This window comes from Henckelia pumila, chromosome 1, assembly GCF_033568475.1.
Source record: "Henckelia pumila isolate YLH828 chromosome 1, ASM3356847v2, whole genome shotgun sequence".
NCBI classification, from domain to species: domain Eukaryota; kingdom Viridiplantae; phylum Streptophyta; class Magnoliopsida; order Lamiales; family Gesneriaceae; genus Henckelia; species Henckelia pumila.
The window spans coordinates 157,235,266-157,247,697 of NC_133120.1; the positions used below are offsets into that span (position 1 = coordinate 157,235,266).

At 30.4% G+C, this 12,432-nt stretch overlaps 1 pseudogene; it reads left to right on the plus strand.

Annotated features, from left to right (window-relative positions):
- Positions 1-4,864: 4,864 nt before the first annotated feature.
- LOC140875969 (glutathione S-transferase U17-like) lies at positions 4,865-10,974 on the plus strand (annotated as a pseudogene).
- Positions 10,975-12,432: the final 1,458 nt, after the last annotated feature.

Genomic DNA, 12,432 nt, shown 5'->3' on the forward strand with positions numbered 1-12,432 from the left:
TGGCATGCGTGTAAACGTGTGATTATACCCCCATTCGTGATTATTTCAAGGTCCTACATTGACTACCTGATAGCTTATACACTAATTCCTACCTTTAAGGGAGTAATTTGAATGCTAAATTGTGATATGCTCCTAGTTTTATTTGTGAAAAAATGGAATGGTGTAATGATGAATTGAAAAGATGCAAAGAGGTAGTAGAAAAAAAAAATTGTGAAAAAGAAGAATGAAGAAAGTTGAAAAAAAATGAAGTGAATTGAAGAAGAAAGAATGTGAAATTGTGAATGAAAAAGGAGTTGAAGTTAGATTGAGCATGAATATGAATTACTCCTTATTTTGAATTTTTTTCCTTTATTTGTAGCCATGAGCCAGACCTTACATTTTAAGCTAATTAAGTCCTATTGACCGAGTCTCAGTTGCCCAATATACTAGTGAAGAAGGGTTGCGAGAATCTAGCCTATGGATGATTGATTGACACTCTTAATGAATATGAATTTTTGACCGAAACACGCACACAAGTTTCTTTTGTGAAATAACCTGATTTTTGCGTGGGTTTCAAAAGTAATTATCCTCTGTTTGATCCTTTCACCTGTTAAATTCCTCCCGATCTATGAATGTGTGAATTGAGTTAGATAAGAGTATTTTGCATGTGAGTTGCGGGATTTGTAAGTTTTGGAGGTCACTAACTTGTGTTTGAAAAATGATAGTTTGATATGATTGGATGAAATTTTCTGAATATTTTGCTAAGGCCATTGTTTCATAGTATTTCGTGGTTGGTCTTGATTTGTTGAGTGGAATAGTTAGTGTTTTGTGTTTGAGGCTTGAATGATTTTTGCTCGGGACTAGCAAACATTTAAGTTTGGGGGAATTTGATAAGTGCCTTTTGTGCACGTAATTTGTGTTGATATTATTGGATAATTGCTTGGTTTCGAGCTGTATTATGTGGAAGTTGTTGTTTTTGTTGGATGTCAGGAATTACAGGAAATAATGAATGTATGATAGAAGAAATCATAGAAGTCAAGAAAAGAGCGAAGCAAGCGAAGATGGTTCGTAGTTTGAAGAAACATGGACAGACGACTATGCGCGCCCGCGCCTGTTGTGGTGCGCCCGTGCGTCAACTGAAGTGAAACTCAACAATTTTTCCACAGGAAGCTATGCGCGCCCGCGCTTGGTGTGGTGCGCCCGCGCATGAAGTCGAGTTACTAAGTGTCTGAGACAGTGTACTATGCGCGCCCGCCTCTCCTGTGGTGCGCCCGCGCGTCGTAGTCTGTATGACGAAGTGCTGTGTTTAATTTTGGGAATTTTTGGATACTTTTGGAAGGTGTTTGGACGAATCTTAAGGGCGTATTTAAGGGTTTTTCAAACCTAATGAGAGAGAGAAAGCGGCCACTACACAAAAATAATCTTGAGAGAAAAGTTGTTAAAGTTTCGATCGAGATTTGGAGTTGCTGGGAACGAAGACGAAGACTTTTCAACCGGAAACGGAAGAAAGACTTCGGATTTGTTATCTTTACTTTATTTATTTCTTTTGAGATTGAATTATGTTTGAATTTCTGAACATGATTTATATTGCTATGAATTTTATTATGAACTAAACTTTTTAAGTCTAGAGGTCGATGTAGCCTGGTCAAGACATATTTATGAATGGTTGATTTTTATGAATCGAGTTCTTTTAAATTAATTGTGATTCTAGGTTTGATAGTCTTTTCAATTTACTGGCCATAAATTGATTTGTCATATTTATTCAGAATCCGGCACTCGGGAGAGGGGATTTAGAATAGGATCAATAGAATTCACACTTTTAATTGTTTATATGACTCGAGAGAGATTATAACTTTAATAGAACTTAAAAAGAACATTGTTTTACACATATCATTACAAGTAGATTTTTTATAGGGATATTGAAATCGATCTGTAATTGATACATTCTATTTGATACTCGAGAGAGAGAAATAGTATAATCTATGTGTTCTTGGTTATTAATTTAAATGAATTCATGAAAATAGATTGATTGGGATTGAATATTGTTGAGACCAGGTGAAATCAAACCTCTAGACTATTTTTCTCTGATTGATAATCTCTAAAGGATTGTGTTTGTGCGCGCTTTTCAATTTTCTCTATTTATTTAATTTTTCATTAACCCCTCTAAAGTTTAATTTTCTAAATAAAATTAAGACTATTTTAATTGCAAGTATTGAATATTTTCAAATTATTCCCTGTGGGATCGACACTCTCTCTTTCACTTTACTAAAACTTGACACTCGTACACTTGCGAGTAATTTTTCACAACAGTTAGCAACTTGTTGCCTACATCTTCTCTTTCTGGAGATATTCCACTTCTCAAATTGTGTCACAAAAATCCTGATTACAATGCTCTCAAAATCTTTGGTTTTTTGTGTTTTCCGTGCTTACAACCATATAATCATTATAAGCTTGATTTTAGATCTACTCCATGCACTTTCCTAGGATACAGTACTCAACACAAAGGGTACAAATGTCTTAGTGCAAATGATCGAATTTATGTATCAAGGCATGTCACCTTTGATGAAACTTTGTTCCCTTTTTCTTCTTCTCCCACTCAGTTTTATTTTCCTTTAAAAGACAGCCCAGCAGCCTCTCCTCTGTTTCTTTCACAAAATCCTATTCTCCACCAATGTCTTTCCAATACTTGTCCAGGAATGACCTCTACGTTTGTATCCTCTAGTTCACGTGCACAATGTTCCCATTATTCCTCCTTTACCAATGAATATGATAGTTCTCTTCCTTCTCTTGTGAATACTCATCATATGGTTACCAGGGCCAAGGCTGGGATCGTCAAACCAATAATCCTTGAAGCATCGGTTTCTTCTCTGTTTGAACCGAGAAATGTAAAAGAGTCTCAACAACACCCTGATTGGATCAATGCTATGAAATCTGAATATAATGCTCTTATTCAGAATCAAACTTGGTCCTTGGTTCCAATCCCAACCAATACTTCGATCATTGGGTGCAAATGGGTGTTCAAACTGACACAAGGCCGGATTAGTCGCCAAGGGTTACTCCCAAACTCCAGGCCTGGATTACAATGAAACGTTTAGTCCAGTTGTTAAACCAACAACTATTCGAATTGTGCTAACTCTGGCTGCCTCTTTTAATTGGACTATCAAGCAATTGGATGTTAATAATGCCTTTTTACATGGAGCACTCACTGAAGTCATCTTTATTCAACAACCTCCTGATTTTGAAGTTCAAAATTGTGATATTCCTCTTGTTTGTAAGTTACACAAGGCCATCTATGGTCTCAAACAAGCCCCTCGTGCCTGGTTTGATAAATTGCGCTCTGCTCTTCACATTATGGGATTCATTACATCTTGTGCCAATTCATAATTGTTCATTCAACATACTTCAACCACTATTGTCTATATTCTTGTATATGTTGATGATATAATCATAACAGGCAATGATCAGGCTCATATTCAACAAATCATCCGTGACTTGGATACTCAATTCTCTCTCAAAAATTTTGGTGATCTGTCCTTCTTCTTGGGCTTAGAGGTAAAGAGATTTTTTTATTTTCATTATTTCTCTCTCAGTCTAAATTTGCTCAGGAGCTACTTCAGAAAACAAAGATGTCTCAAGCACACTCACTGCCAACACCTATGTCTACGGATGCAAAACTTTCATCCAAAGACGGAGATCCTTTTGCAGAAGTCACCTTATATCGGAGCACTATTGGAGCTTTACAATATTTGTCCATCACTCGCCAAGACATTGCCTACAGTGTAAATCGAGCTTGTCAATTCATGAACACTCCTCTCAATACACATTGGAAAGTTGTGAAGCGCATTCTTCGCTATATCAAAGGCACCTTGGACTTTGACATTCATTTACAAGTATCGTCTTGTCTTTCCCTTTCTGGATATTGTGATGCCGATTGGGGAAATGATCCGGATGATAGACGCTCTACTTTTGGTTTCTGCTGGTTTCTTGGTATATCATCAATATCCTGGAGCTCGAAGAAACAAACAGTAGTCTCTCGCTCAAGTACTAAGCCGGATATCGAAGCTTGACCAATGCTGCCTCTAACTTGTTGTGGGTTTAGTCTTTATTGAAGGAACTTCATATTCCACAACAACAAGTTCCTGTTTTCTGGTGTGATAACATGATCACTATTTCTCTCAGTGCAAAACCCGTTCATCATTCTCGAACCAAACATCTCAAGTTGGATCTTCATTTTGTTAGAAGGTCTTGGCCAAACAACTATGTGTTCAATATGTGCCGTCCTTTGATCAAATTGGGGATGTTCTCACCAAATCGTTATCTGCTGCTACTTTCTTGCGTCTACGAAACAAGCTCAGTGTTGTTCTTCACTCCACCCTTAACTTGAGGGTGCAAGTTAAGGAAACAATAGAAGACACAACAAATAATTCAAAAACCCATATCAATTTTTGCCCAAAAGTGTATAGCGTCATTTAAAGCTTAGTAGAATAGATTTCTCATTACACAAGAAGGGAATATTTGATTGTTAGTTTGTTACGATTTCGTGACCAGCTGTCATTGACTTATTAGATGCAAGAATTCTTAAATATAGGTGATTGTAAAAAGTTATTCTCTTAAATGAAATGCAATCATTTATCATCTTTTAGTGTTTTCTAACCGGCAAAACAAGTCATTCTCATTTTATGACAACGAAATTATTATTTTATTTTATTTTTTGAAAAGATGGAGCAGCAAAATTAATCGCCAGTGCTCCCGTCAATGCGACAGAAGAAATCAATATATTGAGTGTGCACCATCAGGTGGATGAATAATAAAAAAATTAAATGAAAATTTACATGACCGTGTCCAATTTTACACGACTCAGTCGAGTCGTCGATGGCGGCTACGTCACAGAAGAACTCAATTAACTTCTTAATTCGTTTCTGACTTATAAGTGAGATATATATATATATATATTATGATCATTGTTTCTTCTTCGTTTTCATATACTTGTAGGTCCAAGCAATAATGGCTTCCAATGAAGTGAGGCTTCTGAGTTCTCGGATAACCCCGTTTGTGTTGCGGGCGAAAATCGCACTCAACATCAAGCGGGTCGACTACGAATCCATACCCAAAAATCTTTCTGCTAAAAGTGATCTTCTTCTGAAATCCAATCCCGTCCACAAGAAAGTCCCGGTTCTCATACGTGGTGACAGGATCATCTGTGAATCTCTCGTCGTTGTTCAGTACATTGATGAATTTTGGGCCTCTGGGCCCGAGATTCTCCCATCTGATCCCCATGATCGGGCTATAGCCCGGTTTTGGGCCGCCTATATTGATGAAAAGGTAAGATTTCTCTTCTTTCTTTACTTTTTAGTTTTATTCTCTTTTTCCTCTCTCGGTATATATAGATCCAACTTGGGGAGAAGTCAGCATACTGAATTTATATTTTTAATTTTTTTTTTTGAATAAATTAACATTACTTCAATCTCATAAATTCTTAGATTTTTGCTATAAGATATAGTTAGCAAGGATCGAACTACTTTTATAAGGGAAAATAGTTTTTTTTTCACGCTAAAATTTTTGCGGATTAAGTTTTTAAAGTGTGGTTTTAGTACTCTAATTTTTAATCTTTGACTATTTTGAATAAATTGTTGATTTGATATCAAAAATACTGGTATATCATCGAGAAATATTAACGTGATATTGAAAATTGCTAACTACCTACTAGTCAGAGACGATGCCAGTAATTAGACTAAATAGACGAAAATATAAAAATTACTATATCAAAACAAGCTTAAAAAACTCAATGAACCAAAACCCAAAATTAAACAATTAAGTGGAATAGAAGAAACGTTTTCCCATTTTAAAAACCACATAGCAATCTATGTGTTGAGTGTTGTTCCAAAGGTAATTATATATCAGTCGAACACATGAATTTAGTTATCATAATATTAAAGATTGTTTGCTATCACTAAATCTTTGTTTTAAAAACCCAAAATATTATATTTTAGCTTAATTTAATTTAATTGAAACCCAACAACTACTTATATGGTGATTTTGATTATTCAAATATGATACTAATAAAAATTTATTAGTTCTAGAACCTAGTGTTTTCATAACCGGACGTGTAATCGAACTGATCAACTCTTTAAAAACTGCTCAACCGTCATATTATTTAAAATAATATAATATATTAAACAATATAATATAAATTTTAAAAATATTAAATCTGTATATAAATAATAAAAATCATGTATTTATGAAGTTTGAAAATTTTAACAACTATGTATTGCGTACATATATTCAAAATATCAAATATAATTATATGTATTTTTAAATAAAATATATATCAAAATAAACTGAAATATTACTAAAATAATATTTTAAAAAAATTTTAAAATCCAACTAATAATATATATGACCAAAAATAAAATTTTAAAATTTAAATATAAGGAATAATTTTTTTAAAGTGATATAAGAAGTAACTAAAATTTCAGCAGAAAGAATAAAAAATTTGGTTAACCCGTTGGGAGTTGGGACCAATTTTTTTACCCATTCAACCTAACTGATTAATCGATTCAAAGCTAGTTTGATCGGTTTTTGACCAAGTTTGTGTCATTGGGTCAATTATCGTGTCTTTTTTTTAATTTTTTTATATTGAATGTGATTTTTCTTGTATGTTTATGTGTTGATGCTGGTGTTTTATTTTTAATGGAATTTGGTCTCGAGGATTCTATAATCTGGTAATTTTCATATTCGGCTCTTGAAATGATTTTTACTCAATTCAATCATATTTCCTTGCATATGTTATTATTTAAATTATAATTTGTTTTTTTTCTTAGATTTTATTAACAAAAATCAATTATTACTCTTAGTTTGGTGATTTTTATTGTGTTGTATTATACATTGATTCATCTGACTTATGAGATTTAGGAGTTAATCGAGTTTTTTTTTTCTTTTTCTTTTTAGTTTTTTTTTTTCTCTTCCAATACAATTCTTTACGCAAATTCTGATTCTTAGCTAAGTGATTGTTTTGATTATTTCTTATAATTGGAAACTTTGACGTTAAATAAAAGGAGTGTTTAATCTTTTATACGCTTTTATATTGTGTTTATATCCAAAATCTTGCATCAGCAACAAATCTTTGTTATTATTTAAATTAGTATTCCACCCGTGCGATGCACGATGTGTTATTTTTATTAATTAGTTGTAAAAATTAGTAAGAATGAGTGTTTGAATAAATAATTAAAATACAAATAAATTAAGGTTGAGTTTGGATAAATTGATTTGAAATCTATGGATTTAATTTTATTTTCATTGTTTAGATAACTTGCACAAAAAAAAAAATTTAAAGTCATTTTATATTTATTTACACCAATATTTTCATAACCGAACGTTGTTCAAACCGATCTTCTTTAAAAAAAAATGGTCAAACCGATCGCACGTTATAATTGAGTTAATCACAACGGATTTCAAATTCTTAGAATATTGGAATCATTTGAAATTCATTGTGGTTAGAGGGTGTTTGGGAGATCTTATAAGCTCTTTAAATTTTTTTTGGTAAATTTTTTTTAAAAAAAACAGTTTATAAGATGTCGAAATAAGTTGTTTGACATCTTATAAGATGATTTTTTTAAAAAAAAAATTGCTTCACCCCTACTTTTTTTAGAAAGGTCTTATTTTAATATTTACTTCTCCATATTATCTTTGTATATTTTGTTAAATGTCCTCCACCCATTTTTCACATTAGCCTAAAAAATTAACAACCACCTATTTTTCGCATTAACCTAATATAATAATAATAATTTTATTTTTAATATAGAAATTTATGATAAAATTATAAAATTATTTTTGTGTATATGTAATTACTTACATTACCTTTATAATATTATATTTTTTTGGTAATTTTGACAATAAAAAGATCTCACAATATTAAACATATCAACAACTTTAAGTTGTTTAAAAGAAGTTCATCCAAACATCTTAAAAGTTTATTTTTTAAAAAATAATACCTAACTGTATAGACGTTCCTAGAATAGCTTATAAATGTTACAATAAGTTTGATACATGCAATACTTGTATTATATAAAACAATTAAAGAGAAATTTTTTTAAATGTTAAAATGAATTTTTTTTAGTTTTTAAATTTTAAATACCAAGATAGAAAAATAAAATATAAAAAAATGCTAATATAATATATATCACGTAAAAATTTGATAAGATGATACAATAGTATAAAATGTTCTTATATTACTATAATAAAAAAATAAAAAAATATTATTTTATCAAATTTATAATTTAATCATTACAATGTAATTATATCAAAATAACCACCTTATTGAAAGTAAAAATTGAATTTTGTTTGATCATGAAAAAGATTATTTTAAATTTTGTTTAAACGCAATTATATTTTTTTCTGTAATTAGATTAAATAGTCTATCACTTGTAATATTGTTTTCTTTGAATCTCTGCTAGAAAAACAACGCACCTATTAAAAGTCACAAAAAAAATTATTTTTACTTTTTTTTTAATTCAATCATATTTTTATCTATATTTTAAAATATTTATATAAAATAGTCTTATCACTAATAATATCATCTATTTTTTAAAATATCTGCTACGTAGATCTATATATGCATCAAAACAACCACTTTATTGAAAGAAAAAATTAAATTTTTTTTGATAAATAAAAATACTATTTTAAATTTTGTTTAAAATTTTAAATTTTATCGTATTTATATATATATTTTAAATTTTTTAGATTAAATAGTCTATCACTAATAATATCATCTTATTTTTTTTAAAAAATAAGTATTATCATAATATGTAATTTTAAATTCAACCTTATCTTTATTTGTATTTTTAAATGAAATAATAATGTATCTACTATATTTAGAAAGAAATTTTGAGCAGACTTTAGTTTCTATTTTTAACAGATTTGTATGCTTTTGTATAGATAGATTATAAAAAAATTTCATAAATTGTTTATCCCACATAATATCATATTTTTTTTATATTTATTGCGTATATATATATATACATGGTCAAAACAACCACCCTATTAAAAATAAAAAATAAAATTTGTTTGATTACGAAAAATATTATTTAATTTTTTTTAAATACAATCGTATTTTTATATAAACTATTTAATCTAAAAATTTTACAATATCACTCATAATATCATCTTTGTTTTTGAATATGTGTTGCCCACATGTATATCTACATATAAGCAAAACAACCATCATATTAAAAACAAAAATTAAATTTTGTTTGATCACGAAAAATACTATTTTAAATTTTTTTAAAAGTTAATTGTATTTTTATCTATCATTTAAAAATTTTAAATTCAATAGTCTATGATTCATAATATCATTTTTTATATGTATATATGCTAAACAACCGTCTTATTAACCAAAAACTAAATTTTGTTTGATAATGAAAAATACTATTTTAATTTTTGTTTAAATTCAACCGTGTTTTAATCTATATTTTAAATAAAAAATTTAATTTTTTTCATTATGAAAAAACTATTTTAAATTTTGTTTAAATTTAATCGTAATGTTATCTTTATTTTAAAATCTTTAGATAAAAATGTCTGTCACTTGTAATATCATTTTTTTTAATATTATCTTTATCTATAATTTTAAATTTAATATTATCTTTATTTGTATTTATGCATTTACTATTTTTTGAATGAAATTTTATGCGGAAAAATTATACTTTTCTTTTTTTTAAGTATATTTTTCTGTTTATATATATATATATATTATATATATATATGGGAGTTGATATTTACACTCCATTTTGTGTTATCTACACTTCACTTCATGTGTAAAAAATGTGTCCAATTTACTCATAAGTGGAGTGCAAATAACACAAAATAGAGTGTAAATATCAACTCCCTATATATATATATATATATATGTCAATACATGAAAAAATAAAAAATTTCTTTTAGCATTGAAAAGATAAAGGAAACAACTGTATTGTTGAATTGGCAAGATTATCTTGAAAACGTGTATAAGCCTTATTTTGGCATATATCTTTTAATATTAAATCAATTATTTTTAATTAAAAAAATTATTACTGCTTGTATTTCCTTTTTTAACCAAACATTTTGGCGGAAACTTTCTAATTTTGGCAACAACTCTGCTTTTATATATATATAGATTATTTTTTGCATTGTTTAATTATATTTGCATGGTGAATTATCATCTAGCTTAAATAGGTAATATTTTTATGTTTAATAAAACAAAAATTTATAGGAATTTCCTCTTAATATTAGCCCAGGGCTTCCAATTGTTTAGAAACGGTCCTGATCCAAATTGGACCAGCCACTGGTTTCTATCAAACCATCTGGTCCGATTTTGAAACATGGTTAGTTAAACAATATATTTATCAAACACTACTTTAGTTTCGACCATTTTGCTTGGTTGCATAAGCACGTAAATTGATGAACGGTCGATATTTGTTTGAAGCACAGTTATTACTTTACAAATTCTTTAAGAATACATAAAAAGAACAAATAAAATAGTTCTTGTTATTGAAAATAATAATTGCGCAGTGGTATCCAAACGTTAGGGCAATACTGGTGATAGAGGAAGATGGAGCTAAGAAGGCAAAGCTGGAGCAAATAAGTGAGGGACTTGTTTTATTTGAGGAAACTTTCACAAAATGTGGCAAAGGTAAAAAGTTCTTTGGAGGTGACAGCATTGGTTACTTGGACATTGCACTAGGTTGTTTCTTGGCATGGCTTAGAGTTATATAGAAAGAATCACTGATGTTATCCTGTTTGATGAAACCAAGACTCCTCGTTTGTTTAGATGGGCTCTTGATTTTTCGGCCGAACCCTATGTTGAAGTCGATATGCCCAAAACCGATCAACTCTACGAGTATTCGAGAGGTTTTATCCTGAAGCTCAAGGCTATTGACAAAAAGAAATAATCCCATATTCGTGTTTCTTGTGTCTGTTTTTCGGATGTGTGAGATGAATAAATAAAAGTAAAATAGTTTATTATTATTGTTGTTCTTGTTTTTAGATGCTCGAATATTTGAACAACTCATACGTCATCAATTTTTCTTTGTGAAAAGCATTTCAATAAAAGACTTTGGAGATTACACTACCTTGCAAAAATCCGATTCAATTAGTACTTAACACTACATAATTGAAACTCCTGGTATACTTTTCTTTTCAATAATTTGAACAGTTTACTAACTGATAATTTATGAGTATTTCTAAACTCGAGATGTAAACACAAAAATGATCCTCAATGATCAGATTACAACAAAATGAAAGTGTTCTTCGTTCAGTTGGGTTCTTGAAATCCTGAATGCTTGAAATGTCTAAGATTTAAAAACTCTAGGCAGTAGCCCGATGTATATTTGATTTAACGGTCACATAAATTGAATTATATCAGTTCCAAATATGGTAGCCGTTAATATTGTTTTTGTACATTTCACCCTCCTTTCTGACAATCGTAAACTGAAGGTAGTGCTTGAGGAAATTCAAAGTTTGTTTTTACGAAAATATATATCCAATTCCGAATGTTAACCTGAGTAAAATTATTTTCATTAGAGAATTTTTGTTGGAAAAGAAATTGAAGGACATTCGACTAGTGTAGTGACCCACTCCAAAATCACCTACTAAACATAGATTTAAGCATGCAATAAAATTTAAACAGAAATAATCAAAGATACTGCAGAATACTTAAACCAAATGCTAAATCGGCAGAATACAACCTGAACAATTAACTGAAACCCAATAAATATACAACCCAATCGAAATAATAAACAAATACCCAACAAAAGCTTAATCTAAAATCCATCAGCGATCCCTGCTACCAATGCCTTGGTCACCAACCAACCACTGAACTTGCTCCTGGTCCATCTGAAATCTGTCTCATCGAATGGGGTGTCCGAGATTAAAAAAAAACGTGAGCGCTAACGTCCGATACAAAAATATGAGTAGACAAATTTATATGTGCATGCATATGATGTGAAATGGGTAACTGGATCAACAAAAAAACTCATGCTCATAATAGACGTCAATGAGTGCATAATACCGCCAAGAAATACCCCTTTGGGCCATTACTACACTCGTAACTAGACGTGGATCCAAATGTCCTTGAAACACCAAAGACCACTCGACCTGTCGGCCACTGTGTACTTCTGGTATTCAACTGTCCACAAACAAAAAGATCTTAGCGACCCCACTACAAATGACTATTTCGAAGAAAATACAGTTCAACGTTATATATGATCATGCGACATATGAACAAAATGTAATGCTTATCATGACAGGTACAATACAACACATAAGAATACATACTCAGCTGGTTATCTCACTCAGTACTTACGTTCAATTCTTGACCACCGTAGCACCTTGCTCCACTCTGCCACCCAAAACCCATACCTTGTGCCCACCTTTCACTTCTGCGCCGTCATTTTCGTTATCATTCTCTGTCGGCTGTGGCCA